This window comes from Pan paniscus, chromosome 6, assembly GCF_029289425.2.
Source record: "Pan paniscus chromosome 6, NHGRI_mPanPan1-v2.0_pri, whole genome shotgun sequence".
NCBI classification, from domain to species: Eukaryota; Metazoa; Chordata; class Mammalia; order Primates; family Hominidae; genus Pan; species Pan paniscus.
In genome coordinates, this window is record NC_073255.2 from 6,670,580 (window position 1) to 6,697,534 (window position 26,955).

The 26,955-nt window shown below is 56.6% G+C and overlaps 1 protein-coding gene across 6 annotated transcripts in view; it reads left to right on the forward strand.

Annotated features, from left to right (window-relative positions):
• ELFN1 (extracellular leucine rich repeat and fibronectin type III domain containing 1) overlaps positions 1-26,955 on the forward strand; it is an 82,025-nt gene that overhangs the window by 47,394 nt on the left and 7,676 nt on the right. The window contains exon 1 of one of the 6 annotated variants that reach the window (XM_034963508.3): positions 14,769-17,941. The exons of the other annotated variants lie outside the window; for them this stretch is intronic. The gene's annotated coding sequence lies outside the window, so the exon portion shown is untranslated. Of the gene's footprint in view, positions 1-14,768; positions 17,942-26,955 lie in introns of those variants that run through there. 6 annotated transcript variants of the gene reach the window in all.

The following is a 26,955-nucleotide window of genomic DNA, read 5'->3' on the forward strand; positions in this document are numbered from 1 at the left end:
TTCAGCACCAGGGAGAGAGGCCGGTGGCTGTGATAGGAGGCAGAGGCCTGTTCAAGACAGCAGGGCCTGGGAGCCCATGGAGGTGAGCCCAGACCCTCTCTGCAAGCCCCTTCCCCTCCGTAGGTCTCGGTTTCCCTCTCTGGGGAGGGGGGGCGATGTCCTTGCCAGCAGAGGTGCTGCTCAAGTGCAGGGCTGGCATCCCAGCGACTCGCCCAAGGCCACCTCGCCAATCCCCGCACCCCGCATGCCACTCCCCCAGCACTGCCGCACGCCCGGCTCCCCTCCCCCACCTCTCCAGGAGCAATTATTTATCTGCCAGAGGGTGACAGGCGGCTGTGGCTGGCATGTTGAGCCGCTGTCCAGAGATCAGCTGGCGGCTGCTGAGCAAACAGCGCGAGCTAATCAGCAAAAGGTCACGCCGGCTCCCGGAGCCCCCGCATTTGAAGTCATGCCTCACACGGGCGGGCTGGAAGGAACCTGGGACGTTGAGTTAGTGGCTCAGTGACCAGGTCAGCTTCAAGTCACTGCCCACAGCTCATCGCCCAGTTGACCAGCCTAGGCCTCTGAGGTTGCATCTTCTAGAGATTCCCCAGCCCCAAGGGAAACCCATCGCCTGTCTCCAGGTGGAACAAACCCTCTCACGACAGAGGCTCAGCCCCCAGCATGCGGAGGGGCCAGGCTTAACCACCCCAGCCCTGCCTGCTCCCCCTGCCCGGGACAGACTGTCCTTCAAAGCAGCAGTGCAGGGCTGGGCAGCATCCCCACCAGAGCTGTCCGTTCACCACCCCCCCCACCACCTCCGACTTCAAGCCTACCGCCTTCCTCTAAATCCATTCAGTTTTTAAAAACTTAAATACATTTATTTAAAAGGGAAGCTTTATAGCACTACTACAAATGGAAAACAAGCCTCTCTTGCCATAAATAGAATTCATAATCATAAAAATAAATTCAGTGGAAACAAAACAATGTTATTAAATTCTAGTTGGATGCTGTAGCCCCGGGGGAGGCTCAGAGCCCAAGGCCTACTATTGCTTTATTAAAAAGGGAGAGCAGTAAGTGTGCAGAGGTGTTCAAGACTCACCAACCCTGATCTGAGACTTTCTTCTTGTTGTAATCAAGAGTTTTAAAGTGAGAGTAACTTTCTCATAAAATGATTCAGTAGTATTTTATGCTGTGTCAGCTAGGGACTGAATTTGGCTGCGCAAGACAAACCTAAACACTGCATGGTTGAACCCCATGTGGGGGTCATTTTTCTTATGCAAAGATGGCAGCAGTGGAGCTGGTACACAGCCTAAAGGGGTTGTCAATGGCCCAGGTTCCTTGTAGCTTCCTGCTCTGCCACTGCGGACGTTTGTCCTCATGGCCTCAGGATGGCTGCCACACCTCTGGCCATTGTATCTGCATCCCAGGCAGGAAACTGGGAAGTGGGGTAGAGGTGAAGGAGAAGGGAATACACCAGCTAAGTCTGTTCCTTGTCATTAGGAAGGTAGCAGCCAACAGCCTGAGAAGGAAGCTTCTCAGCCAACGGCAGAGAAGAGCCATTCTCTTGCCCACGGCAGTCACTGCTGCCTTTGGGTTGGTGCTTACTATATGTCTTATTCATTTGCCAAGTAGTTGTTTGGCACCTACTAGTTGCCAGGCAATAGACCTTGCCCTGGTGGTATTCACGAGGCTGCATGCTGGCATTTGTGAGATGAGCCACGGCCCACTGTGGGGCATCCCCCAGCCTGGGTTCTCCCTGCTTCCGCCTCCACCCCACACCTGGCTGCTTCTCCTCATAGGAGCCCAGCACAAGGGCACCCCCTGCCTCCATCCTGTCTCCCCTCTGCACACACCTGGGACTGCCCAAGCCCAGCCTGGATGGAGTCGCCCCGTGGGCCACCCTGGATGAGAAGGGAGCTATTCCTTTCCCCTCCCCAGCACCTGGGTCTCCTGCCCACTTCTGCCTCCCAGAAAGCCCCTTCCCCGCTGCAATCAGCCTCCTCCTGCAGGCAGGCCAGGCTGCAGGGATCCAGCTTCTGCTCCTAGATCTTCATTTGTCTTTTAATTTCCTCCTGTAATTTACATCCTGTGACTCCTGTAATTTACATCCTGTGACTCCTGTAACTTAATTAGCAGACAGAAGGCGTGGCTGCAGATGCCCAGCCCCCTGCCTCTGGCCTCTCCCGCTGGGCAGGACCTGGAGATTCCCTCCTCCCCCTGGGTCAGGGCTCCTGAAGGCTGCCTCCGGCCCCAGTTTGCCCATCCCTGCCGCAGAGTTTGTCTTTCAGCCTGAGCTCTGGCCTCCTCCCTTCATAGACCCTACCCCCGACTTTGAACTCTGGCCTCTGACCCCTGGTCTCTGACCTGCTCTTTGGCACCCAGCAGGAGGGATCTGTCCCAGGCCCAGGTTTAGCTGTGGGCGCCATTGCTCACCAGCTGTGCACACAGAGGCAAGTCATGTAACCTCTCTGTGCTCTTCCTCAGTGAGTTGGGGGTGAGGGTCTGTGAGTAAGTGAATGAGAAGCCAGGAGCCCTCTCAGCTCTGCCTGCTCCTGCTCCACGTGTTCCCATCCCCTGCTCACCCCAAGGTCCTGCCCACCCCAAGGTCCTGCTCACCCCAAGGTCCTGCCCACCCCAAGGTCCTGCCCACCCCAAGGTCCTGCCCACCCCGAGGTCCTGCCCACCCCTAGGTCCTGCCCACCCCGAGGTCCTGCCCACCCCGAGGTTCTGCCCACCCCGAGGTCCTGCCCACCCCGAGGTCCTGCCCACCCCTAGGTCCTGCCCACCCTGAGGTCCTGCCCACCCCTAGGTCCTGCCCACCCCAAGGTCCTGCCCACCCCTAGGTCCTGCCCACCCCTAGGTCCTGCCCACCCCAAGGTCCTGCCCACCCTGAGGTCCTACTACCCTGCAATCCAGCCTTGGCTTGAGCTAATTCCAGGTTTCCCTGCTGGTCCCACAGCCAGAGGGTCTAGGGTCATCGTGCTGTGTGCTGTGGAGGCCCAGGCCCCAGGGGCTCACACAGCATCTGGTGAGGTGATGGCCTGGGTAAATTCTGAGGCCCTCTTGGGGCCCTGGCATGTGCCCGGCGAGCCATCTGGGCAGGTGCCACTGAGTCTTTCTCCCCCATCCTCCCTCCAGAGCCTTAGCTGCCTTCCTTCCTGCCGCTGGACGTGGGCGTATGTCTGTGTGTGCATGCGTGTTTGTGTGCCCCAGGCTGGCCCAGCTACATGCCTGCACAGGTGTGATCTCCAGGTCCCCTGCATGTGCAAGGATATCCACATTCTGCACACACAGGTGTAGGCATCCCTGTGCATACGTGTCACGTGATGACCCCTGGGGGCTGCATGCGTGTCATAGCTGTCCCCTCCCCCTGCAAACTCAGCCCCAGTGACTCACAGCCAGGACTGCAGCCGCACTCCCCCAGCCTCACCCGGGAAACTGTGATTCCAGCAGCTAAAGTGGGTCAGAGAGCGTGCAGGGGAACTGGAGGGCCTGGGGAGGAGGCCAGCGCCAAGGCCTGGCTTGACGGCAGCCATGGAGGGGGAGGGGAGAGGAAGGAGGTCGGGAGAAGAGGAGGATCTGCAGGGGCCAGGGCGCAGGCAGCCGGCAAGGGGCATGGGAGCCAGAGGGAAATTAGTAGACAGGGCTGCTGTTTTTTCATAGCAATGATTTGATCTGGAGAGACGTGGCCCAGAGCTCAAGGAGCTGCTTCTCTGCCAGAGCGTGCAGGAGGGAGGAGGGGGAAAGGCGTGGAAGGAGAAGGACACATTTACTGAGCACCTTCTAGACGCAGCCTCTCCGTAACACCACAGCCCTGAGCGATGGGCGTCAGTGGTGCCGCCGCACGCAGGAAATAGAGGCAGACAGGGGCCGTGCATCTGCCCAGAGCCGGAGCCCGGGAGAGCCGCCCACACTCCAGTATCACAGCCTTGCTGTTCTCTGCATGGAGATCACAGGTACCTGGAGCAGCCCGTGGGACTCTCTGCCTGCCCTAGCTTAGGCTGCTCAGGACATTGGAGTATCCTGGCCTGGCCGCTTGCAGCATGGCCCTGAGATGCCATGAGCACCTCAGTGGGCCGCAGTTCCAGGCTTGCTCAGCTGACACGCTGAGACTCTGGGACACCCAGGAAGGGGCAGGTGGAGGTAGGCAGTGTGTCCAGTCTGCAAGCACATGCTACGGTCCTACTGTGTGCTCCACTCGGAGGAAGGTGCCGGGGGAGCTGGAGCCTTAGCTGTGTCCCTGGGAGCCCAGGCCTGGCTGGGGATGTGGTTCATGGGGGGGCCTGACCCTCCCAGAGAGGAACAGTGCATGCATGCAGACCTCAGAGAATCAGACAGATCAGAGTGCCTTCTAGGAAGGAAGAGTGTGTGGAACTTAGAGGGGCACAGGGTGCTTTCGGGTGTGAGAGATGGCAGAAACAGTGGCGTCTCCAACACACGTGGCATGTGCAGCATATAGGGATGGCCAGGGTGGGGCTGTGGTGCCAGGGTGGGCATGTCAGGGACAGGTCGCAGGGGAGGAGGAAGTTGTAGTCCTGCTTCTCTTCCCTTCCCCCTATGCGCAGAGTACCTCCAGATTGTGCCAGGCCCCCTCCCTTGTAATCTGCTCCTGTGAGCGAGAAGCCTCTCATCTGTATTAGGTAGGACAAGCTGTTGAAGAACGGTAGTTTAAATAAGATAGAAGTTTATTTCTCTTTCACAAACAGCCAGAAGTCAGTGGCCCAGGGCTGGTAGGGTGGCTCTGTCACCGTCACCTGCAGTTTCCATGTCTGGAACCAAAGTGGCTGCTCCCGCTCCCACCATCACATCTGCATCCCAGCTGTCAAGGGGCATGCATGTCCATTCCTTTTAAGGGAGTCGTTCACCAGTGGAACACTTCAACTCCACTCACGTCCCGTTGGCTAGAATGTGGTCCTACGTGCAAGGGAAGCTAGAAATGTAGTATTTAGGTGGGTCCAGCTTAAATTTGGAGTTCAATTAGTAAAGCAGGAAGAGGAAAATAGGGACCAACAAAAGGTCTTGGCCACTCATTCCTCTGGACACCCTGGGGCCGCAGTACCTTGTGGGAAGAAGGGAGAGTGGGTCACCCTCAGCGGGCCTGACTGGAGAATGGGAAGTAGCATCGGGGGTGACTGACCTATCCACAGGCCCTCTCCTTGGTCCTGGCCGAAAGCCTTTCTTGCTAAAAGTTGAAATATGAGGAAATCATTAGCATGCTTTGAATGCAAAGGGTGCCCAGAGAGACACCGACCATGTAACTTAGTGTCCAAACCAGAGCACTTCTGAGAGTACAAAGAGGTGGCGTTTGCAGTGACATCGGGACAGTAGGGCGGACCAGGATGTGCGGTCACCCCACCTGGAAACTGTTCCATCTGTGTTCTGGCTGGGGAAGCTGAGGTCCTCGGTCACACTCAAGTTAATGATGGAGCCACTCTAGGACTCCAGAAGGGCCCCCCTCCCTGGCCGTGTTGGTTCAGATTGTTCAGATTCCCTCTCGCCCATTGATTGGTTTGTGGACCTCAGCTGTGACCTCTCTGGCATCCTATCCTGGACAGAAGGGTCTTGGACCTCTGCCCTCATTTCTCTTCCTGAGAATCTCATCTCCGCGGAACAACACTCCAGGGGTTCTTAGGATGGGATGCACAGGAGGCTGGAATGCACAGGAGGCTGGAAACGTGAGCTTCCTCTTTTTTTGCCCCCAAGAGTGTCTGGGACCAGCCCGGAGCTGTCCAGGGTCCTGAGCGCCTGAATCACATCCAGGGTTGAATGAGTGCCTCCATCTCCACCCCCAGGGGTTACCAACAGGGCCCCGCCCACCAACAGGACCCAAGCCACCAACAGGGCCCCGCCCACCAACAGGGCCCCGCCCACCAACAGGACCCAAGCCACCAACAGGGCCCCGCCCACCAACAGGGCCCCGCCCACCAACAGGACCCAAGCCACCAACAGGACCCCGTCCACCAACAGGACCGGCTCTGGGCTAGGCAGCCTCGTCTAATTCCCGCTTCCGCAGACAGGGCCCTCTGGACACACCCACCCCTGGAGACCCCTGTGTCTTAGACATGGCCCTGTTGTTCCCCAAGCCTCCCAGCCCCCGCAGTGCCCTCCCTCCCTACCTCAACCGACAGAAGGAGGAGCCGAGTTTGGATGGGGCCACAGACTCTGATTCTGTGAGGACAGTGCCCTTTCCAGATCTGTTGGCAGACCTTTGGCATCTTCTTGAAAACCAAAGACACAACAGGGCCCAGAGGAATCTCCCCAAATGGTGGGGTTCGAAGCACTGGGATCAGGCCAGGAGCAAATGGTTAGGAGGTGGGGGGCCTCCCCTACCATCACCTCTGCAAACCCTTCCCCACCATCACCTCTGCAAACCTTCCCCCACCACCGCCTCTGCAAACCCTAGCCCCAGCCACCAGCACTCAGGCAGGGGCCTCCCCCGCCATCACCTCTGCAAACCCTCCCCCACCATCACCTCTGCAAGCCCCAGCCACTGGCACTCAGGTGGGGGCCTCCCCCACCATCTCCTCTGCAAACCCCAGCCCCAGCCACCCGGCATTCCATGTCCTGGGTTCCCCTTTCTCAGCCCAGAAATAAGACTCAGCTGACAGCATTCTGGCACAGTGTCCTTTGCGAGCCTGATGCTGCCTGGAGATGTCCCAGCCAGACACCTCTCCTTTTAAACCCCACCCTCTGCCCATTTCCCCGTCCCAGGGAAGCCACTATCCTTGCACTCAGGCCCAGGCTGGATGGAGTCCACGGCCTCTGCCCTTACTCCAGTGGGAAGACGAAGATGGGAACAGCTGGTGGGCAGACGTCTCCACAGTGGGCCCCAGGCTTCCTCTGCCTGCCCTTGATTTTCCCAGAGGCCTGCTGGCTCACGCCTGCCAGGAGGCCCATACAGCTGCGGGAAAGGGGCAGCCAGCTATGCCCCAACAAGCCTCAGGAATGGGTCCCCAGCCTCCACCCAGGCACAGCAGAGAACACCGAGGCCATGAGCCAGGGAACCAGCGTGCAGGTTTGTGGCATGCATGAATGGAAAACCGCCTTCAATAACCGGGCCCCATCTAACCAGGCAGGTGGTAGACCAGATGGCTCTTTGCGCCAGCTTGTGTGCCAAGAACCTCAGCAGGTTGTGATGCCTTTCTGAGCTCCTTAAAAGCTCCTTCCTATTCCAGTGCATCTCAGGCCCTGGAGACCACCTCTCTCCCCTTCCGGTGGTGGGATCCCTTCCTCTCCCCAGCACCCCCCACCCCCCGCACCTAGTACTTGGATCTCTCTTCCACAGTGTAAGCTCTTACTTTTATTATGTAACATAGAACGTCACTGTATTATCGTCTGACGTAACGATTACTAAATAGTAAGCATTAACTCAAACTCAGACCTTGCATGCTCCGCTGGTACAGAGGCAGCCCCACACCCATCCTGCCTGGGCCCAGGTCCCAGCTGTGTCCCTTACCAGCGTGTCCCTTGCACTCGCTCTGTGCCTCAGTTTCCTCTTCTGGAAAATGAGAATGATCAGAAGACTTTCCACGTCATAGTATTTCTATGTGTTTAATAACATGTTTAAATAAACACGTGTCAGCACTTGCAAAATTAAACATTGGATAAAACCTGTCTGGCATTACTGTAATGAGCTCTCTCATCCCTGTGAGGTAGCTGAGAGGCACAGAGAGATTTAGCAACTTGCACTGGGGGAGGGAGAGCCGGTGGGAGGCAGTTACATGGCTGATCACTCACTCACCCTCCTCCTGGCTGCCCAACCAGGCCTGATGTTTTCAGGGAGCTACAGGGGTGTCACCTTGGAGAGGGATGACCTCACTGTGTAACTCAGGGAAAATCCCTTTCCCTCTCAGGGCCTAAGTGTGTGAGTGCAAGCTCTCAGGGGGCAGAGGCCAATATTGGGAGCGTCTCTTGATGTGACTCCAGGCACGCTGGAAGGCACACACAAGGCAGCGAACTTGCTGGACGGTGCATCTGCCCTGTGCCATGCCCTAGCATGGCGTCTGGCACATAGTAGGTGCTTTAAACGCCTTGTCAGCTGGAAGAAGAACAGCTGGGGCCTTAAAGCCATCAGCCTGTGAGATGAAGGTTCAGCTTCTCACAGGCACCATTTGCATGCAGGGCATCGAGTTACGCACCTGCCAAGCCCACCACACTCAGTCCATCGGGTGTTTCCTCAGTGCCCAGAGGAAGCCGGGCCTGTCAGGGTCGAGGAGGGTGTTCTGAGGGAGGGACTGCACCCAAAACCATCGCTCACCATCTGCTGTCCAGGAGTTTTTGAAGCCAATCAGTACCCCTGCCCATGGCAGAGGGAGGTCCTGGAAGGGAACAAGAAGGCCCAAGCTCAAGTCTCCCTCGGTCCCCTGTGATTCTGTGACACTCCCTTCCCCTCTCTGGTCTTCAGTGATTGTATCTGTGCCATGGGAGCTTTTGTGTGACTCACTGCCAGAGGCCCCTGGCTTACGGCTCCCAGAACATTCTGGGGTGTGTACATCCCATCCTTTACTACAACAGGTGCGAAGTGGACGGTCTTCTGCGCAGCCCTGGGAATGGCTGACCTGGTCAGGGGCCCGGGTGGCCCAGGCCTGGTCCTTGGGACTAGAGAAACAGTGCTTAGACCAGACAGGTTGTCTAGCTGGAGAAGTGGGCACATTAACAAGTACAGGTGCTTGGCCCTACCTAGACTTACCAAATCAGGACCCCAGAGTTACGTCTTGGAAGCCTCTTTTTCTAAAGTTCATGAGTCATCCTCACAGCTAGCCCAATTTAGGAGCCACTTTTTTTTTTTTTTTGAGATGGAGTCTCGCTCTGTCACCCAGGCTGGGGTGCAGTGGCGCGATCTCGGCTCACTGCAACCTCCGCCTCCTGGATTCAAGCGATTCTCCTGCCTCAGCCTCTCAAGTAGTTGGGATTACAGGTGCCTGCCACCACGCCTGGCTAATTTTTTTATATTTTTAGTAGAGACAGGATTTCACCATATGGGTCAGGCTGGTCTCGAACTCCTGACCTCTGGTGATCCACCCCCCCCCCCAGCCTCCCAAACTGCTGGGATTACAGGTGTGAGCCACCGCGCCTGGGCAGGAGCCACTTTTTCAGTCCAACTTCCACTCCAGTACTTTAATACCGTCTCTGGTGTCCTGCCTCTCCTTGTATACCTCCACTAATGGGGAGCTCAGTTTTATATGGCAGCCCATTGCTTTCTAAAACATTTTAAAATTGATTATAAAATATTTAAGATGTCTCAAATATTTAAGGAATCCCTTATAAATATTTTAAAGTTATAAAATATTTAATACAATCAATGACCTAAGGAGTAATACAATGAATACCTAAATACCCACCCCTTCCCAGCTTAGTCCCTGTGCACATAAAGCTTCCCCTTCTAGATCCTATATCCCTCTTTCTCTTTAAAAATTTTTTTGGCTGGGTGCGGTGGCTCACGCCTGTAATCCCAGCACTCTGGGAGGCCAAGGTGGGCAGATCACATGAGGTCAGGAGTTCAAAACCAGCCTGGCCAACATGGTGAAACCCCATCTCTACTAAAAATACAAAATTAGCCAGGTGTGGTGGCGGGTGCCTATAATCCCAGCTACTCCGGAGGCTGAGGCAGGAGAATCACTTGAACCCAGGAGTTGGAAGTTGCAGTGAGCCAAGATCGCACCACTGCACTCCAGCCTGGGTGACAAGAGTGAAACTCCATCTCAAAAAAAAATTTTTTTCATAGTGGTCAAATATACATAAAATTCACCATCTTACGCATTTCAGCACACGGTTCAGTGGTGTTCAGTGGATTTGCGGTGTTGTGCAACAGACCTCCACAACGTTATTGTGACACATTTTGTATAGTTTGACCATATTTGTACAAACGCCTATGTAATACGCTTTTGCAGGCTCTGACGCTTTGGATATGGCGTGTGGTACAGCAGGTATCTTGGAGAGCTTGCTTGTTGGCTGGGAGGCATATTTGTGAGTGGGATCCACTCTGTGCACATGGCTCTGTGGTTCCTTCTTTTTCACTGCTGCATAGTACTCCATTGGACCCACGCCTCACAAGGTTCTGGTCCACTCTCTCATGGACATCTGGTGTCTGCCCTGTCACCGTTACAAACAATGCTGTTATGAACATCTTTGGGCAGCTCTCCCAGCTTCTCCAGGGCTGTGCCCCGGCCTGGGGCTTGGGCTCGTGGGCCACGAGCATCTTTGCCTTGGTGAGATGTTGCCTAGTTGTTTTCCAGCACTGTGTACTGGGTCCCACTGTCATTGTCAGGCATGGAGAAGTCTCTGGGAGGATGAGGAGTGGCCACGTGCAGTGCCTGCGCGGGGTTGGGGAGCCTTCTGCTATAGGCAGCTCTGCAAGTTGCAGTGCACCTGACGCCCCTGCCCTCAGCCAGACACCCCATCTCCTCCCACTTTTTTTTGGATGAGCTGACGTTGTGTCCCCTCCCATTGAGGCCACTCATTCACCCGGAAACATGCCCACGCTGACCTGCGAGCCACGTGGGATGTGGTTAGTCACAGGGGCTATGGGGCCAGGCTTCTTGGCTTGGGCTCCGGCCCCACCACTTAGTTGCCGTGGGAACTCAGGCAAGTTCACGAACATGTCTGCGCCTCGTCTGTAAAATGGAAATAACAGCACAGACGTCACAGGGTTACCATAAGTATCCAACATGTTAATATATGCAGAGTTTCTAGCACGGTGCCTGGCGCGTGGTGGGTGCAATGTCAGCATGAGCTTTTGTGATCTCCCTGGAGGTCTGAAACCAAACCCTTCATCGTGGCTAAGCAGTGCTGGGCAGAACCAGATCACCTCCTCTATTCTACCTAACAGATCTCTATTAAGTCAGCCCGCGTCACCTTCTCAGGTGGCCGTGTTTACCCTTGAACTTGCTCTTGGTCTTCCTGTTCCCTGAGGTGCCATGCGGCCCCACCTCCCTGCTGGCTGGCTACGTGGGTGTGAGTTTTGCCCTGTGTGACTTGTGGAGATGAATTTGACCCTCAATCAGTGCAGCAGGAGGGAAGGCTTGGGTCTTGGTCCTGACCCACCTGCAGACTCTCAAATTTCATCCAAACTGCTGCTCCCAGGTAGAACCAGGGGAGGACAGAGCTTGTGACCCCCACCCGGACCCCCTTTGGGGAACCCCCGCCCTTTGAGGGACTCAAGCATAAGTGATCACTGACCACAGCCTTGCCAGAGCCCAGGGCCCCATGAACGCGACTGAGCCCAGGGCCCCATGAACGCGACTCCCCCCAGGGCCCGTCACAGAGGCCGGGTGTGTCTCACCTGATTCTTCTCCATGGATTCGCAGGTTCACGGCCACCACTGCCCCTTCCTCAAGGTCAGGGTTACCTGTGCCTCACACCCACCTCCCCTCCTGCATCCCTGGCACCCCTTTTGGCCTGTGTCAGCCTCTTTGCCAACTTCTGAGGGCATCATCATCTTCATCGCCTTACCTCACAGTGGACACTGGCCCTGCCCTGATGTCAGGTGCCAGCCCCCTCCCCACCATGCCGGGCATGGCCCTGGCGAGGCCCCTGTGGGGAGGGGCACAGCCCAGCCCTGCACCCCAGAGGGTGGTTCTGTCCCTGAGCAAGGTTGGGCTGGGGATCAAAAAGGGGTCTCCCAGAAGTGGGGCAGAGGCCAGGATTAGGGAGGGGAAGCAGGTGACCCTGAGACCCCAAAACCTGGTGGGTGCAGGCAGTTTGGCCCACAGCAGGGGCCAGGCACTGTCTTTAGGGAAGAAGGAACCCAGGGAATAGGCCGATGATTCCCAGAGGGAGGCTGCCCGGCCAGAATCCCGCCCACAGCTGGTGCTGGGGCTCCTGGCAGCTGGCGGGGGCCCTGGTGGTGTGGAGAGGAGAGGAGACAGTGGGACAGGACAGGGCGCGGGCGAGGCCGGTGACAGGTGCGTGTGTCTGCCAGGTCGGTGCAGCCTTAGAGAGGCGGGAGCGAGACAGACGGGAGGGAGGGAGGGCAGCAGGTGTGAGGCGGAGCGGGGGTGGGGTGGGAGCAGAACACAGGCCTCCCTCCCGGGCCGGCTGCCTCTCATTGACTAAGTCACTCCTGAGAGGGTGCACTCACACCCCAGTTGGGTGGTTTCCAGTGTTGTCGGCTTCACCGAAAATGGAATGTCCTCTGGCTGCCCCAGCTGTCGGACGCCCGCCTGCTGTGAGGCAGTAATTAGACGCTCGTGTAACACATGTGTGCATGTCTGTGTGTGCACGTCGGGAAAGGGTGGGGCGGGGCAAGTGGTAGACCCATGGCTGGAGGGGCCAGAGAACATGCCCACACATGCGCACACACACAGTACACATTCACACAAAAGTCACACTCAGACACACATAATACACACTCAAAATAACACACACAGTACACACTCGCACAAAAATCACACACACACACAATACACCCACGCCCAAAAATCACAAATACACCCTCGCCCAAAAATCACACACAAATACACTCACACAAAAATCACACACACACAATACACCCTCGCACTCCCAAATACACACGCACAAAAATCACACTCACAATACACAAAAATCACACACACATAGTACACTCTTACCCCAAATCACACTCACACGCAAATACACAACTTGCGCAAAAATCACACTCACACACAATACACACACACACACACAATACACACACAAAAATCACAGTCATACACACGCACTGTTCTCTCCCAGGGCCTAGGGGGTCTTCGGCTGGAGAACGCAGGGCTCCAAGGTCCGCACCCGCCACGGTCCTGACCCCGCCTTGCCCTGTGGCCACCACACCCAAGCTCTGTCCCGGCCACTGTGCTGGGATGGGGACATGAGCCACTGTGGGTCTCTGGGTGGTGCTCCCACCCCAAGCCGAGAGCCGCAGCCCTGCCTGCACCGTGCCTCTCCAAACCCTGTCAGTTCTTCCTCACCTTGGCCCTTTGAAGCCTAAATGAGAAGATCTATTTATAGCAGTCAGCATATGGACCCTGCCAAATGTGCCCGCTCAGACATATGCTGGCGGCACGCTCAGCCCGACACCACGCCAAGTCCCTCCCCAAGGCCAAGCCGGCCCAGCTCCCCCGAGGCCTCACGCCCACCAGAGTGTGCTCCCCGGGGTCCCTGGATCCCCTGGGGTGTGGCAGCTGCTGCAGAGGGGACCCAGGCCTCCAGGGAGAGCTAGCCAGCCACTCGCTTCTAGCCCAGGCTCTGTCCAGGGAGGGCCCCCAAGTCCCTTCTCCCCCTCCCTCCTGGATACAGACAGGTGAGCAGGTGGGAGGTGACAGCCAGAGGCACGGCAAGGGTGTCACCCTGAGAAGAGGGGAGGGGCCGTCGTCCCAGCCTCAGGTGGGACGTGAGCCCAGCTGTTACCAGTAGGGCCCACAGGCGGGCTGGGATGCCTCCTCCACCAGAACTCGCCCCTGCACGTCCCAATTCTTCCATAGGGGACCCATGTCTGCTGAGACAGGAGCCGGGCTGGGTTCTTCCCATCATTTGTCCTTTTATTTAGTCCTCTGAGGGTCATTTTACAGGCACAAAGATTGAAGCCCAGGGTGGGTGGGCTACTTGCTCAGGGGCACACAGCTGCAAGCAACAGGATCGGTGTCCAGCATCGGGGTCGGGCTGTGGGATTCCATCACTCATGTTCTCTTCAGCGCTCAGGGCCTCTGTGATCCATGAAGACAGCAACCCTGTTCCGTCCATCTTGGTTCCTTCTCTGCCCACACCCAAGCACTCAATAAATACCAAGTGAATGAATGATTGTGAGAATGAAGAATGAATGAGCACACGAGGAGGGTGGAGATGGTGAGTGTGAGTCCCCAAGCTTCAGCCAGGCCTCTCCACCATGCAGTCTTGCTCTTCTCCCTGGGGTAGCTAGAAATGATGAGACAAGGTCTTTTATTCTGATGGGGTTATCTCCTGAGGCTTTTATTCTGGTGGGGGTATCTCTTGAAGCTCAGCTGTTTCCAGAGGCCAAGAAACTAGGGCTGAATCCTCCCTTTTCTCTTTTCCATGAGAGGGGCAGGGAAAGGAACTAAGTCTTGGGACCTTCAGTAGTGGGATGCCCCTGTGGTCAGTCCTGGGCTGCCCTAGAAGGGTAGCCCCAAGCTGTCTCCCCAGCCCCACTCAAGGGGCCTCCCTTCATTTCCTCATTCAACTCGAGGACTCCACTCCCTTCCAATATTCTGTCTGCCTGGATGCTTTGGCCTTATCCAGTAGTCTTTTTTGGGTCACCCAGGGTGGCATGCAATGGTGTGATCATGGCTCACTGTAGCCTCCACCTCCTGGGCTCAAGGAATCCTCCTGCCTCAGCCTCCCAAGCAGCTGAGACTACAGGCATGTGTCACCATGCCCAGCTGATTTCTTATTTTTTGCAGAGATGGGGTCTTGCTTTGTTGCCCAGTCCGATCTTGAACTCCTGGATTCAAGCAATCCTCCCACCTTGCCCTCCCAAAGCTCCAGGATTACAGGGGTGAGCCACTGTGCCTCACCTCCCCTAGTCCTTATTTGCAGCCCGTTGGACTTTTGAATGCCCAGGGAATGGGCCTTCTCTCCACCCTGTGTGCAGGGGAGTGGTTTGAGAGAGGCCGAGAGGTCCAAGCACCGCCCCTTTGCATGGGCGGTTTTCTGTCCAGAGCCATCGAGAGGCAGGGCTGGACTTGGATCCCAGACCTTCCTGCTCCATCCAGGGGCCTCTCTTTCTGCCTCTCCTACTCCAGGTTGTGAGGACAGGCTTTCCCTTAGGGCGCCAAACAGGGGTGAGAACAGAAGGTCTCCCCCAGGACCTGTGGTCTGCACTGTAGCCCTGGGAGTGACTCCTGCTCCCCATCCCCCTGCCACCGCAGTAGCCCCTGTGGAGGGAGCCCAGCCCCGGCCTGCACCCTTCCCAGAGGCTCACTGACTAACAAGGGGCAGCCTCTTTCAGACCAACCGCATTCTGCAGCCTTTCAGCTGTAATTAATGTTTGCTGTGTTATTAGAGAGATTCTTGATAGGCTCTGAGACGCGGAGGGTTTGCAGAGCTGGCTGGGCGAGCAGAAGCCAGCTGCTGCCAACAGGCACCCAGTCCTCTTCACTCAGGGTCCTGGCCACCTTCCCTCACAGAAAGCCGCTGCCCCAGCGCTCAGGGTCCCCTGGTTTGGAGGCACCTCCTGGGCTTTGCTCAGACCCCCCATCTTTCCTTCTGTCCATGCAAATCCCACCGATGGCTTTTGGACCACTTCACGCCCCAGGCAGCACACAGCACATGCGTTTTCTCACGTTCCCCCCTCCAGGAACCCCAGGGTGATGGTAGTATTTTCAGTTTTCAGAGGAGAGAAAACAGAGGCTGGGAAAGACCCAGAGTTTTGTGAGTATCAGGAACTGAGTGGGAGGATCCAGCTCCACCCGGGTCCCAGCTTCTGTCGGGGAAGGGGAGTTTCACACCAGCTCCTCCGTGTGTCCAGCATGTTCACAAACACCATCGCATCTCACTGTCGTGATGGTCCTGTTCATCATCTCATGATGTCCATCATCTCATGATGGCTATCAGTGGCCCCATTTGTCAGAAAGGTAAACTGAGGCTCAAAGAACTTAAGGACATTCTGCAAATCACCCAGCTGGGGAGCAGCCGGATGCTCAGGAGGCAAACTCAGCTTAAAGCCCAGCTCCTCCTGCCCCGCGGAGCTGCCACTGCCAGCTTCCTCTGGCCCTCACACCACACAGGGCCCCTCTGCTCAACTCACTGCCAGGAGCCCTCCAATTCTCTAGTGGATTCTTAGAGCCAGAGCTTGGCCCCCTGTGGTGGATGGGGAACGTGAGCTTGGAGGAGGCCTGGGGCTCCCCACCCACTCCCTCTTACTTGAGGACTTGGGTTTGGTGTGAGTCAGTGATCCTCCACTGTCCCACAAAGTCCTGCACCCCGGAGCTCAGGGCCGGCTTCTTTTGCTCAGGGTTCTTGGATCAGGCACTGGGAAGGGCTCAGCAGGGCGGTTCACCTCTGCTCAGCAGCGGCTCCTTCACTCCCAAGCCAGTGCCATGGCCCTAGCCTCTCAGTCTCGATGGGACCACACCCCCCACCACCCAGGCCTCACAGCAGGGTGCTGGGAAAGTCACTTTTCTCACCTGGTGGCTGCTTCCAGGACACAGGAGGCAGGGCAGCCGGCCTAGCTAGGGGCTGTGCCCAGGACGGACATGGCTTCGCTTCTACCAGCGCCTTGGTTAAGGCTATCTCAGGCCAGCCCAGATTCAGGGGTGCTGAGCTAGACCCTGTGTCTCAGCAGGGGGTGTCAAGGTCTCTGCAGACTCCAGGTGGGAGGTAGAGACGCAGCTGTCTTTTGCAGACAGGGTCGGCCCTAGCAGTCCTGCCTTGAGCCCCTATTTACTTCCTGCGTCTGTTCTTTTTCTCCTATGTTAGAACGGCCGTCCCGAAGGGGCTGAGATTGCAGTTTATTCATTTTGTATTGTCTGTGCCCTCCCCTCTCAAATGCCTACTGGGATGTCCATCTGTCAGCACGGATGCCGCGGCACGTAGACCAGCAGGCCCCAGGAGGTGGGCGGGGGTGGTCTCACAGGCCTAGCCTCAAGGGCAGGGAGCTGGGGTCACCCTCCAAGGCCCTCGGCAGCCCCACCCGGGGACCAGCCCCTCCCAGATGCCATCTCCGAATCCGCCACGTCGGATGCCTTCCAGGCGGTCGTGAGCTCTCCCAGAGGAGGCTTCTCTGTCGTTCACCCTGCTTTGAGCTGACCCTGAATCGTGAAAATCTGGAAAGCACAGAAGACAAATGAGGCGTGACATTTCACTTGAGAAAATGATCATTCACTTTACAAAGCAGTGCGTGGTGTTTGCCTGCAGGACTTTCCAGAACACATCCACTGGGGAGGGGGGCCAAGCCTACAGAGCCAGGGGCTTCCAGCAGCAACACTGTTTGATGAGCTGGAGGAAGAAGCCAGGACAGCCTCAAACCCCAAACCAGCCAAGACCCTGCAGGAAATGAAACCCCACCCTGATCTCACCCGCGAATATTGGATCAAAAAGCCTCAAAGACACTCAAGGAAATCCAATTCCACAGAATATCGCAGAGATAAGAATCGGCCATGATTATGTAGAAGTTATACAAAAAATTCAAAGTTGGCTTAATATTAGATAAATCTATTAATAAACTACACAGTGTCCGCAGGTCAGCTGGAATGCACATTCATAATGACGAAAGGCATTTGATAAAATCCAGTGCCAATTTCGGATTTTAAAGTAACTGCTAGAAATAGAACCAGAAACACACGTCTTTATCGAAGTCAAGAATCTGTCTCAGTTCAACAGCCAGAATCATTCTAGGTGATGAGATTTTTTAATGATTCCCATTCAGAAACTTATATTAAAAAACAGCAATGCTTTCATCATTGTCCAGAAATTCTGGACATAGCAATAAGACACGAAACAGAATTAAATGGGATGTCTACAGGGAAGAATTGTAATTATTTGCTGACAAAATGATTCAACATCTTAGAAACCCAAGAGAAGCAACTGAGAAAAAAAATGACTTAATATAAAAATTTAATACGAAGGTGCTGGGCTGGAAATCAAACCAACATATACAAATCAATAACTTTTCTCTGAACTAACAACAGCTAGTCGAGACACATAATTAAATAAACGGTCCCCACTTACAACGGCACCAATAAAACAACAAAACCCTCCCAATTCCCAGGAATGAATCGACAAGAGAAATTTAGGATCATTATGAAAAACTCTCTAAAGTTATCCTGAGAGATATCAAAGAAAACAAGAGTGGTGAGATGTGCCGTGTTGGAATATTACCCGAAAGTCTTTCCAGAATTAATTCACAGGTTTAACACCATCCATCAACAGGCTCGCGGCGAGTTTTACAAAGCGAGATAAAATCATTCTAAAAGTTCATCTGAATGAATATTCAAATGGCAAGAGTAAAGAAACGCAGAAAAGGGAGAATGATGAAGGATGTCTTTCCTGCCAGGTATGGAAGCTTCTTATAGAGTTATGGTGATTGATATTGTGCTGAAATTGGTAAAAGAAGAGAGGGGAGGTGTTATCAATAGAAATAGGAGAAATGGTCCCACAGAGAGGCCTCGTGAGAGGGTGACCAGATGACAATTTATTGCCCCAAATGGGATACTTTTAGAGTGACAAGAGGATGTATTCACCATTATACGGGGAAATAGACATGCACAGGGCCCATCCCAGGAAAACCATGACATATGCCGATTTCGGATTGCCTTCTTTTATTTATTTATATATTTTTTGAGACGGAGTCTCGCTCTGTCGCCCAGGCTGGGGTGCAGTGGTGCGATCTCAGCTCACTGCAATCTCCGCAGGAGAATCAAACGATTCTCCTGTCTCAGCCTCCCGAGTAGCTGGGATTACAGGCCCCCACCACCACGCCTGGCTAATTTTTGTATTTTTAGTAGAGACGGGGTTTTGCCATGTTGGCCAGGCTGGTCTGGAACTCCTGAGCTCAGGTGATCCGTCCGCCTCGGCCTCCCAAAGTGCTGGGATTATAAGCATGAGCCAGGTGGCTGGCCTGGTTGCCTTCCGTTATAGGCAGCTATGGAGTTAATATTTCCCTGAATTCATTCAGCATGCATTGCCTACTCAGTGCCTGGAAAGGAAACCCCAGCTCCAGCCCTACCTGCCCCGAGCTTTCGGTGCAGAAGGTGGACTCTAGGTGGAGATAGATGGGAATCAGAGCCTGGCAGCGTGGGGTCACAGCGGAGCAAGCACAGGCAGCCCCGGTTACAGAGGGGAGGTTCCAGCCCCAATCTGGGGGCTGAACAGAGAAGCCCACTGAGTAGGGGAACACTGGGGTGGTGGGAGGGGTTCACGTCCCAGGCAGAGGAAACAGCATGTCAGCAAAAATGCAAGAAGTCCAGGCGAATCACAGCCTCATATGGCAAAATGAGAGCTGAGAGACAGCAAGGACCCTCACTGATGCCCGGTCAGCCCCTTTAAGAAGTGGGGACTCTCTCCAGGGTACTGGGGAGCCACATAAGGTTGCAGGGGGTAGGAGGAGAGGCAGGAGACGCTCCAGCCTGGGTGGAGATGGAGCACCAGAAATCAGCCCGAGGGAATAGATTACTCAATATAGTGTCAGGGCAATTTGTTGCCTATTTGAGGGAAGGGAGAAAATCAATTTTGATCCTTCTTTACACCAGAAAAATAGTCTGCAGGTGGATTGACAGTTAAATGTAAGAATTCAAACAGTAAAGAGGTTGGTAGACAGAGGCGGGTGTCCTGTCTCAGGATGGCATGGAGTTCCCCGAGCCGCAAAGCAGTGGAAGGCCATGTCGGTGGGGAGAAATATGCCCCACGGAGCTGATGACAAGCAAGTCAAAAGCAAGCGTCTCCAGGCTGTGGCATTGGCTTTGTCTGCAGAAACCTGTTTCCTGGGAAGTGAGCTCAAGCCACAGTGGGGACAGCACTGAACAAGCTTCGGGGAAAGGCTGTGTGATGAGGTCAAGAGACATCTCATTTTTCTTTTCTTTTTTCTTTTCTTTTCTTTTTTTTTTTTTTTTTTTGAGACAGAATCTCACTCTGTCACCCAGGCTGGAGTGCAGTGGCACAATGTCAGTTCACTGCAAGCTCTGCCTCCTGGGTTCAAGCGATTCTCCTGCCTCAGCCTTCCGAGTAGCTGGGATTACAGGCACCTGCCACCACGCCCGGCTAATTTTTGTATTTTTAGTAGAGATGGGGTTTCACCATGTTGGCCAGGCTGTTCTAGAATTCCTGGCCACAAGTGATCCACCCACCTCGGCTTCCCAAAATGCTGAGATTATAGGTGTGAGCCACTGCACCCAGCCCACATTTTTATTTTCACAGCTCAGCCAGATCCAGCTGAGGTTCCTTGGCAGCCGGGACACCAGTCCCCGGGACACGCAGTGCCCGACAGGTGGCCTTGGGGAGTGGAAATGGTGTGACCGTGTGAGCGAGGGCTGGTGGCCGGGGAAGCCTCCAGAGGGAGTGACAGGCCTCTCGGGTGCTGATGGGCGTGGGGACAGCAAATCCCTTCCCTGTCCTCTCGAGGCAGGAGGAGCCCTGGGCGGTAGGACAGTAATTGTCTCGTGGTGTTGTGTCAGCATCCCTGGGGTTATGATAGAACTTTCTAGTAACAGACAGGAGATAGCACCCCTTCCGACTGTGGAAACATCCTGGTCATGGAACAAACCGGGCTGGGCCACTCCCTGCCTGGGGCGGCCGCATCCCAGCCCCGTCCCAGCCCATCTTCCGTTGCTGAAACCTCCTAGGCTAGACTTTGCTTGATCATTTATTTCCCTTATTAGTTTAACATTTGAGGGCTAATTGCTCATTTCTAACCTTCACCCCAAAACCATGCCCCAAATCTCTAGCACAATTAACAGCAGCCAGGAAACACAGATTCAGTCATTGTGGTAACGGAGCTATGAGGCAGGATCTGTGCTTGCAGACAGCCCACACGCCTGTGCACCTGCGCCTGGGGAGAGGGGAGCCAGGCCTCAGCTCCCCCAAAGGGTCCTTCCAGCATCTTAGCAGGAGGTCCTGTTCTACCACCAGGCTGTGACCCCCGGTCAGAACAGGGACAGAATCTGCAAGCTTGAGATCATCAGAAAGGCTTTCCCAGAGCTCAGGGGCTCCTGGAGGTCAGGGTACTACTAGGAAGAGAAGAACCAGCACCTGTCTGCCTTCATTCTCAAACCAGCCATCCCTGAAAGCAACTGGAGAGATTCAGGTAAGACTAAAGATAGAACTTCCAGCTGCCAGGGTTATGAGGGCGTGATGAGGAAAGTGCCAGGCATCCCTAGACCCTTGCCTGGCATAAGTGATGCGCTTTCTGACGGTGGTGGGAGGGGGACCAGTGTTCCTGGAGAGGGTCATTCCTCCTCTCCCGGGGCCCGCCAGCTACCCGCACCCCACATCCCTGCCAGCGCCGGAGCAGGGAACCATTGCAAAGTGATTTCTCCCTCCAACGGCGCCATACATCATGTTTTTTAATTTAAAAGATGCCCCGTGGAAGCATAACAGACCATTAAATGTTTGAGTCTCTAATTAACTCCAGAGCAGCCCGGGGCTGCGGGCCCAGAGGTAGGATGGCAGAATAAGCCTGGTGTATCCCAGGAGGCAGCACTCAGGGCCCCAGCCCCAGCCCTGATCCCTCCCCGCTCTGGTCGGGAGGAGGCAGAGGGGACCAGGCACCCCCTTCCCGACCTTCCAGGGCCAGGGCCTTGGGGAGGGTCTGTCTCACCCAGCCCTGGGCTCCCATTCCGGGGCCTGCCTCTGCATATTCTGGGGTGAGGCAGGAATCTGCATTTTCACTTTTTTTTTTCTTTTTTTTTTGAGACAGGATCTCTGTCACCCAGGCTGGAACACAGTGGCACAATCATGGCTCACTGCAGCCTCAACCTCCTGAGCCGGTGGGATCCTCGTGCCTCAGCCTCCCAAATAGCTGGGATCACAGGCGCACGCCACCACACCCGGCAAATTTTTTTATTTTTTGTAAAGATGGGGTCTCACATTGCCCAGGCTGGGTTCGAACTCCTGGGCTTAAGCCGTCCTCCTGCCTCCGCCTCCCAAAGTGCTGGGATGACAGGTGTGAGCCACTGCGCCCACTCCGGGAATCTGCATTTTTAAGTAGCAGTGGAGTGCTGTTGCCCCCTTCCTGGGCCTTGCCGTGGGGGAGTCTCAACTTCCTGGCTAGACTTTCCCGTGCTGAGCCTCTGTTTCCCCATCTGTCCAATTGAGGTAACACTAACCTTTGCCTCCCTGAACCCTGGGGAGGGGCTTTGCGTGCGGGAGGTGCTGCACACCGGCGGACCGTCGAGGAAACAGGAGCTTTTCTCTGTTGCACACTTGTAGGGTGTTCCTGCTCTTGGGGGCAGGGCAGGGGGAGCCCTGCAGCTTCCATGAGTCGTGTGGATGGCCCAAGGTCACATGGTAAGGTCGTCAGGCACTCGGCACCGTTCCCACAGCCCCTTGACCTTCCCCAGCACTCACCGAGTCCTCACACAGTGGGAACGTGGTGCAGGCAGCAGTCCCCTCCGTTCTACTCCCCAGCCCGGCCTCCTGGAGGGCAAGGCCGAGGTCAGGGGCCTGCTAGACCCAACCCTGCAGCCACGTCCCCAGGAGCCAGCCCCGCCGAGTCAGCCCTCCCAGCCCTGGCCTTGCCTGCAACCCCCGCCAGCCTCCCCTGGACAATAGGATGGGAGCAGGGAGCGGAAGAGAGGGCTGGGCCTGGGGGAGCCATGAGGGAGCCCCCAGAGCTGGTGAGATCCCTCTATGGGCTCCCCTCTGTGGGCACCAGGTCCGGCAACTGTGCTGAAGGAAAACCCACATATGTCCAGCGTGCGGCTCCGTCTCCCATACTGCCTTGCACTGACCTTCCCTCCCCTATCGAGGAGGAAATGAGTGTCTACTGGGCACCCCCTTGTGCCCAGAATCATGCCAGGAGCCTTCAGTAACTGGTGATGCATCCCCCACCACAACCCTGGGAGGCAGACACCATGATGATCTCTGTTTGACAGATGAGGGGACTGAGGCTAAGAGAGGTTAAGTGACATGCCCAAGGTCACACAGCAGGCGCACGGCACAGCCAACACCATCTCCTGGCCCACGATGGTTCTGTGTCCCCTGACGCAGCAGGTGCACAGGCGGGCCCCCCACCTGCTCCTAGCTGGGCCAGGTCACCGTGGCAGGCCTTGCGGCTCGAGGCCCAACTGCCCTGATATGCCTATCACAGCCTCATGGGCTCTGCGGCAGAGCCCAGGGAGACAGACAGGGCGAGAGCCAAGCTGCAGAGGCAGGCAGACGTTAGCAGTAAACATGATCTGTCGGCAAAACATTGGAACGATGAAAAGTTATCGATCTATAGCTTTCCAACCATCTCCCCGCCTCCCCCACACGTCTGGCCCTCCGCCCACCTTTCCCCCTGGAGCTGGAAACTTCGCTCCATCAGCAGAATCCTCAGTCCAGCCCCGGCCCCGGCCCCACACCAGCCCTGGCCTCTTGTCTGGTTTAAATGATCGAGATGAGGAACAATATTTTTAGACAGATGCACGCCCGTCCCAGCACGGCTGTTGTGATTATGCAAATTCAGCCGTAAGAAGTTTAAAAGCCTGGAACCACCATATTTCTTGATTTCATTAGTGATGACACAGGCCGCGGAAGGAACTTGGTGCCCACCTCACACGCACTGTCCCCATCGTCCCCTGGGGGACAGCGGGGTGCTCTCTGCAGGGGGCAGTGTGTGTGAGGGTGATCACGAGATGTCATAAGGGCTCCAGCTGGGGAGACACCAGGCGCCGCACACAATCCCAAGAGTCCTTGGAGGCATCTGGTTCAACAATTTCATGTTAGGATGGGGGAAACTGAGGCCTGGAGGTGGGAATTGGAGACCTGGGACTCTGGCTCTGGCCCGGATGCCTGGCCTCTCCTGCTGTGGCCAGCTCTCCCAGCAACTCCAGTATTCAGAGGGGAGAGGGTCTCCCAGGAGAGGGTTCTCAGGGAGCAATGCTGCACTCTCTCCTCCCACCCCTTCTGAGCAGAGAAGCCCAGGGAGGGGAGATGATCCGGTTAAAGAACAGGCTCCTCTCCCAGCACTCAAGCCCTTCCACCTGCCCCCAGCTACCCCTGCAGCCCCACCTCCCGCCCAGCATTGCCCGCCACTGCCTGTGCCCTGGACACCCCACACTCCCTGGAGGGGCCTCCTGCCTTCATGGCTGGAACACACCCCCTCTCCCTGGGATGCCTGTTACCCTCCTTCCCTAACTCCTACTCTTCTGCTGGGGCCCTTCGAGCAGCAGCTCCTGCCAAAGCCCTGCCTGGTTACACCCCGTCTCGCACACCTCCTTAGCTCCAGCCAGGCCTCCTCCTTCCCTGCAGGCCCCACTGTGGTCTGGTTACCCACTCCCCCCCCGCCATCTCGCACACCTCCCTAGCCCCGGCCGGACCTCCTCTTTCCCTGCAGGCCCCACGGTGGTCTGTAAGTCCTTCAGGGGCCCCGTGGTTCCTAGATGTCCAGTCCCCGGCAACCCACCTTCAGTGGACAGAGCAAGGCCAGGAGATGAACACGGACCCTCCTGCTCCGGGTCTCGGGGGCACAGCAGGCGGTAGACTGGCTGGCCCCTGGCTCTGAATCCCAGCAGATTCCAGCTGGAGTCGGGGTCTTTTCTGCTGTCCGAGGCGGGTGGGTCCCACTCTCAGATGCTAAGCCACTCGCCCTCCACCCATCCAGGAGAGAGAGCTTCTTCGGGAAGGTCAAATATGCTTCAGACTCCGTCCTTTTGAGTGTTCCCTCCACCTTCAACGTTCCCTGAAGTGGCCACAGCTCATTCCATCGGGGGCATTCCCGCTCACACCACCTCCCCGCAGCCCTGTCCTCTGCGCCAGCTCCTGCTTGAACACCCCTGCTGATGGGGGGCTCACTACCTGCCACAGCTTGTTGGACAGAGCTGGGTCCCAGGAGTGCTCCTGTTTCCAGAGGCCACTGGTGGTTCCTGCCCCTTCTCCACCCTCCAGACAGGCCCAGAGCTAAGCACATTTCCAGGGTCACCTGGCCTAAAGTCTGACCCCGTTCTCTGTTCTCCCGGCTTCCGTGTCTGTCCCCCTGATCAGCACTCTCTGTGAATAGGGTATGCCGGCCACCCCTTCCAGCTCCCTCCAGGCCCTGCCTGTGGGAGGCAGAGCTGTCTCAAGGTGGAAGCCTGGTAGGCTCAGGCCTGGGACAGGCAGATGCCCCCAGGACAGCCGAGGTCCCCGTGCGACGAGCAGACCTCGCCAGCGGCTGTGAGTGAACGCAGCGGTTCTGGGAGCCCATTTCCCCGGCTAGCCCAGGCGACCCTGGCCAGTCCCTTCACTTGAGGGGCTTCCCACCCAGACCACGGAGGGCGCGTGGTCCCATGTCCCATGGCATGGCCTGTGGTGCTCTTGTGGCTGCCCAGGGCCGGGCACGTGGAGGCCTCTGTCCATCTGGGTGAGGGGCGTCAGACACTGAAGCTGGTACGGACGTGCACAGACCAGATGAGACCTGGCGGGGTATGGCCCAAAGCTGAGATGCAGGACCCCCTGTGGGTTAGGGTTAGGACCCCCTAACCCCTTGCGGGCATGTCATATCTTTCCTGAGGGGGTAACAGCTCCTATGGGCTTGATCAAACATGAAGTGGATGGCCGCGTGTGGTGACACACACCTGTAATCCCAGTGCTTTGGGAAGCTGAGGCAGGAGGATGGCTTGAGCCCAGGAGGCCAGGGCTGCAGTGAGCTATGATTGCACCACTGCACTCCAGTCTGGGCAACAGAGTGAGACCCACCTCTTTAAAAAAGTACAAAAGGAAGTTAATGTTTGTGAGAAACCACAAGCTCCCTGGGAGGAGTGGTCTTTACTCCCATTCAACGGAAGAGGAAGCAGAGCCGGCGCATCCCAGCCCGTGCGCAGCGTGGCCCGAGTCTGTCCAGTCCTGGCTGCTGGGCACCGCGCCGGCCCTGGGATGCCACAGCAGTGACCAGGACACACAGCTCCTGCTCTTGCAGTGGCAGGAGGAGCTCCAACAGGAATTAAAAGTAAATAACCAAGCAGAACATCAGGGAGAGAGAAGGGCCAGGATTTAAACTAGGTGGGGGCTGAGAGTGAATTCGGGGTGCAGAGAGTGAATTCGGGGTGCAGAGCAGGGAGGGCTCTTGGGGCAACGCTGCTGCGTCTCGGAGTGAATGACGGGAGGGAGCTGGAGCTTCCCAGGCGGAGGGGCGGCTGGTGCAGGTTCTTCAGCCAGGAAGGGGGCGTGCACCAGGGGACTGGGAGTGAGAAGGAGGGGAGGCCGATCCGGTGGGCCCTGGAGATTGTGTTTGGAGGTCGGATTCTCCTCCACGCGTGGAGGACTGGACGCCCTCAGGGCTGCGCGGGGCCGCAGGACCGCCTTGGCGGTTAGCGAGGCTCCCTCTGGCCGTGGAGGGAGAATGGATTGTGGGTGCCAGGAGACCAGGTGCAACCTTGGGCGTCGTCCCCGCCGGAGGTGGGTTTGGGCGGTCGTGGTGGGAGTGGAGTGATTCCAGATGCTTCTGCAGGTGGATTAGATGCTGCTGGAGTTGGACCAGGTGTGGGGGGAGGAAAGAGAGGAGTCCAGAATGCGGCGTCAACTTTTGGTGGAGGAAGGCGGCGGATGGTGAGGCAGGGAGATGCCAGCGGGGACGGGAGCTTGGAGCAGCCACTTAGACGCAACGGGGGAGAATCGTCAAGTCGGGGGCAGCCGAGGGCCTCAAGATAGACCGAGAGTCAGCTGCACAGAGACAAGAGCACGGGGCACAAGACCCCCTGGGAGAGCTAGGGAGAGGAGGCGGTGAGGACCGAGCCTGGCCTGGAACATGTGGAGTCGGGGGGAAGGTGAAGGAGGCTGGACAGAGAGGGCGGCGGCTAGGATGCTGGAGTGGAGAGGGCGGCAGGAGGGAGCCGGCAGCTTCCTGGGCCAAGGGCTGCCAAGAGGCTGAGCAAGACAACAATGGGCCCTGGCAGGGCAGAGGTCACCGGTGGCCTTGGTGAGAGCGGCTCAGAGGGCCCGAGGGGGGACGCCCGGTGGGGCGGGGCTGAGGATGGAAGAGGAGGTGAGGGAGGGGGATGGAAACCGCTGGCGATCCTTCCAAGAAAACCTGCTGCAATGAGGCAGAGGCTGGAAGTTACACAGGTCAAGTTGGTTTGTTTTATGGATGGTTCTAGAACTACGAGTTCCAATACGGCAGCTACTAGCCACGTTTCTGGCACTCCAGAGCCACAGGGGACCCGTGGCCACCCTGTTGGACAGCGCAAGTACAGAACCTCCGTGCATCCAAGAAAGCGGTGTGGGCAGGATGGCATTGCAGAGGGCTGGAGGTATCAGACCCAAGGGGTGCCCATTCCAGAGGGGCCACGGCCTCTGTGTCTCCCTGAGGCAGGAGGCCAGGCCCTGGGAGCAGGTGCAGATGGGCTGAGAGGAAGGGAGCTCCTTTCAGGCAGTGGGGAGCCACCCTCCTGAGGGATG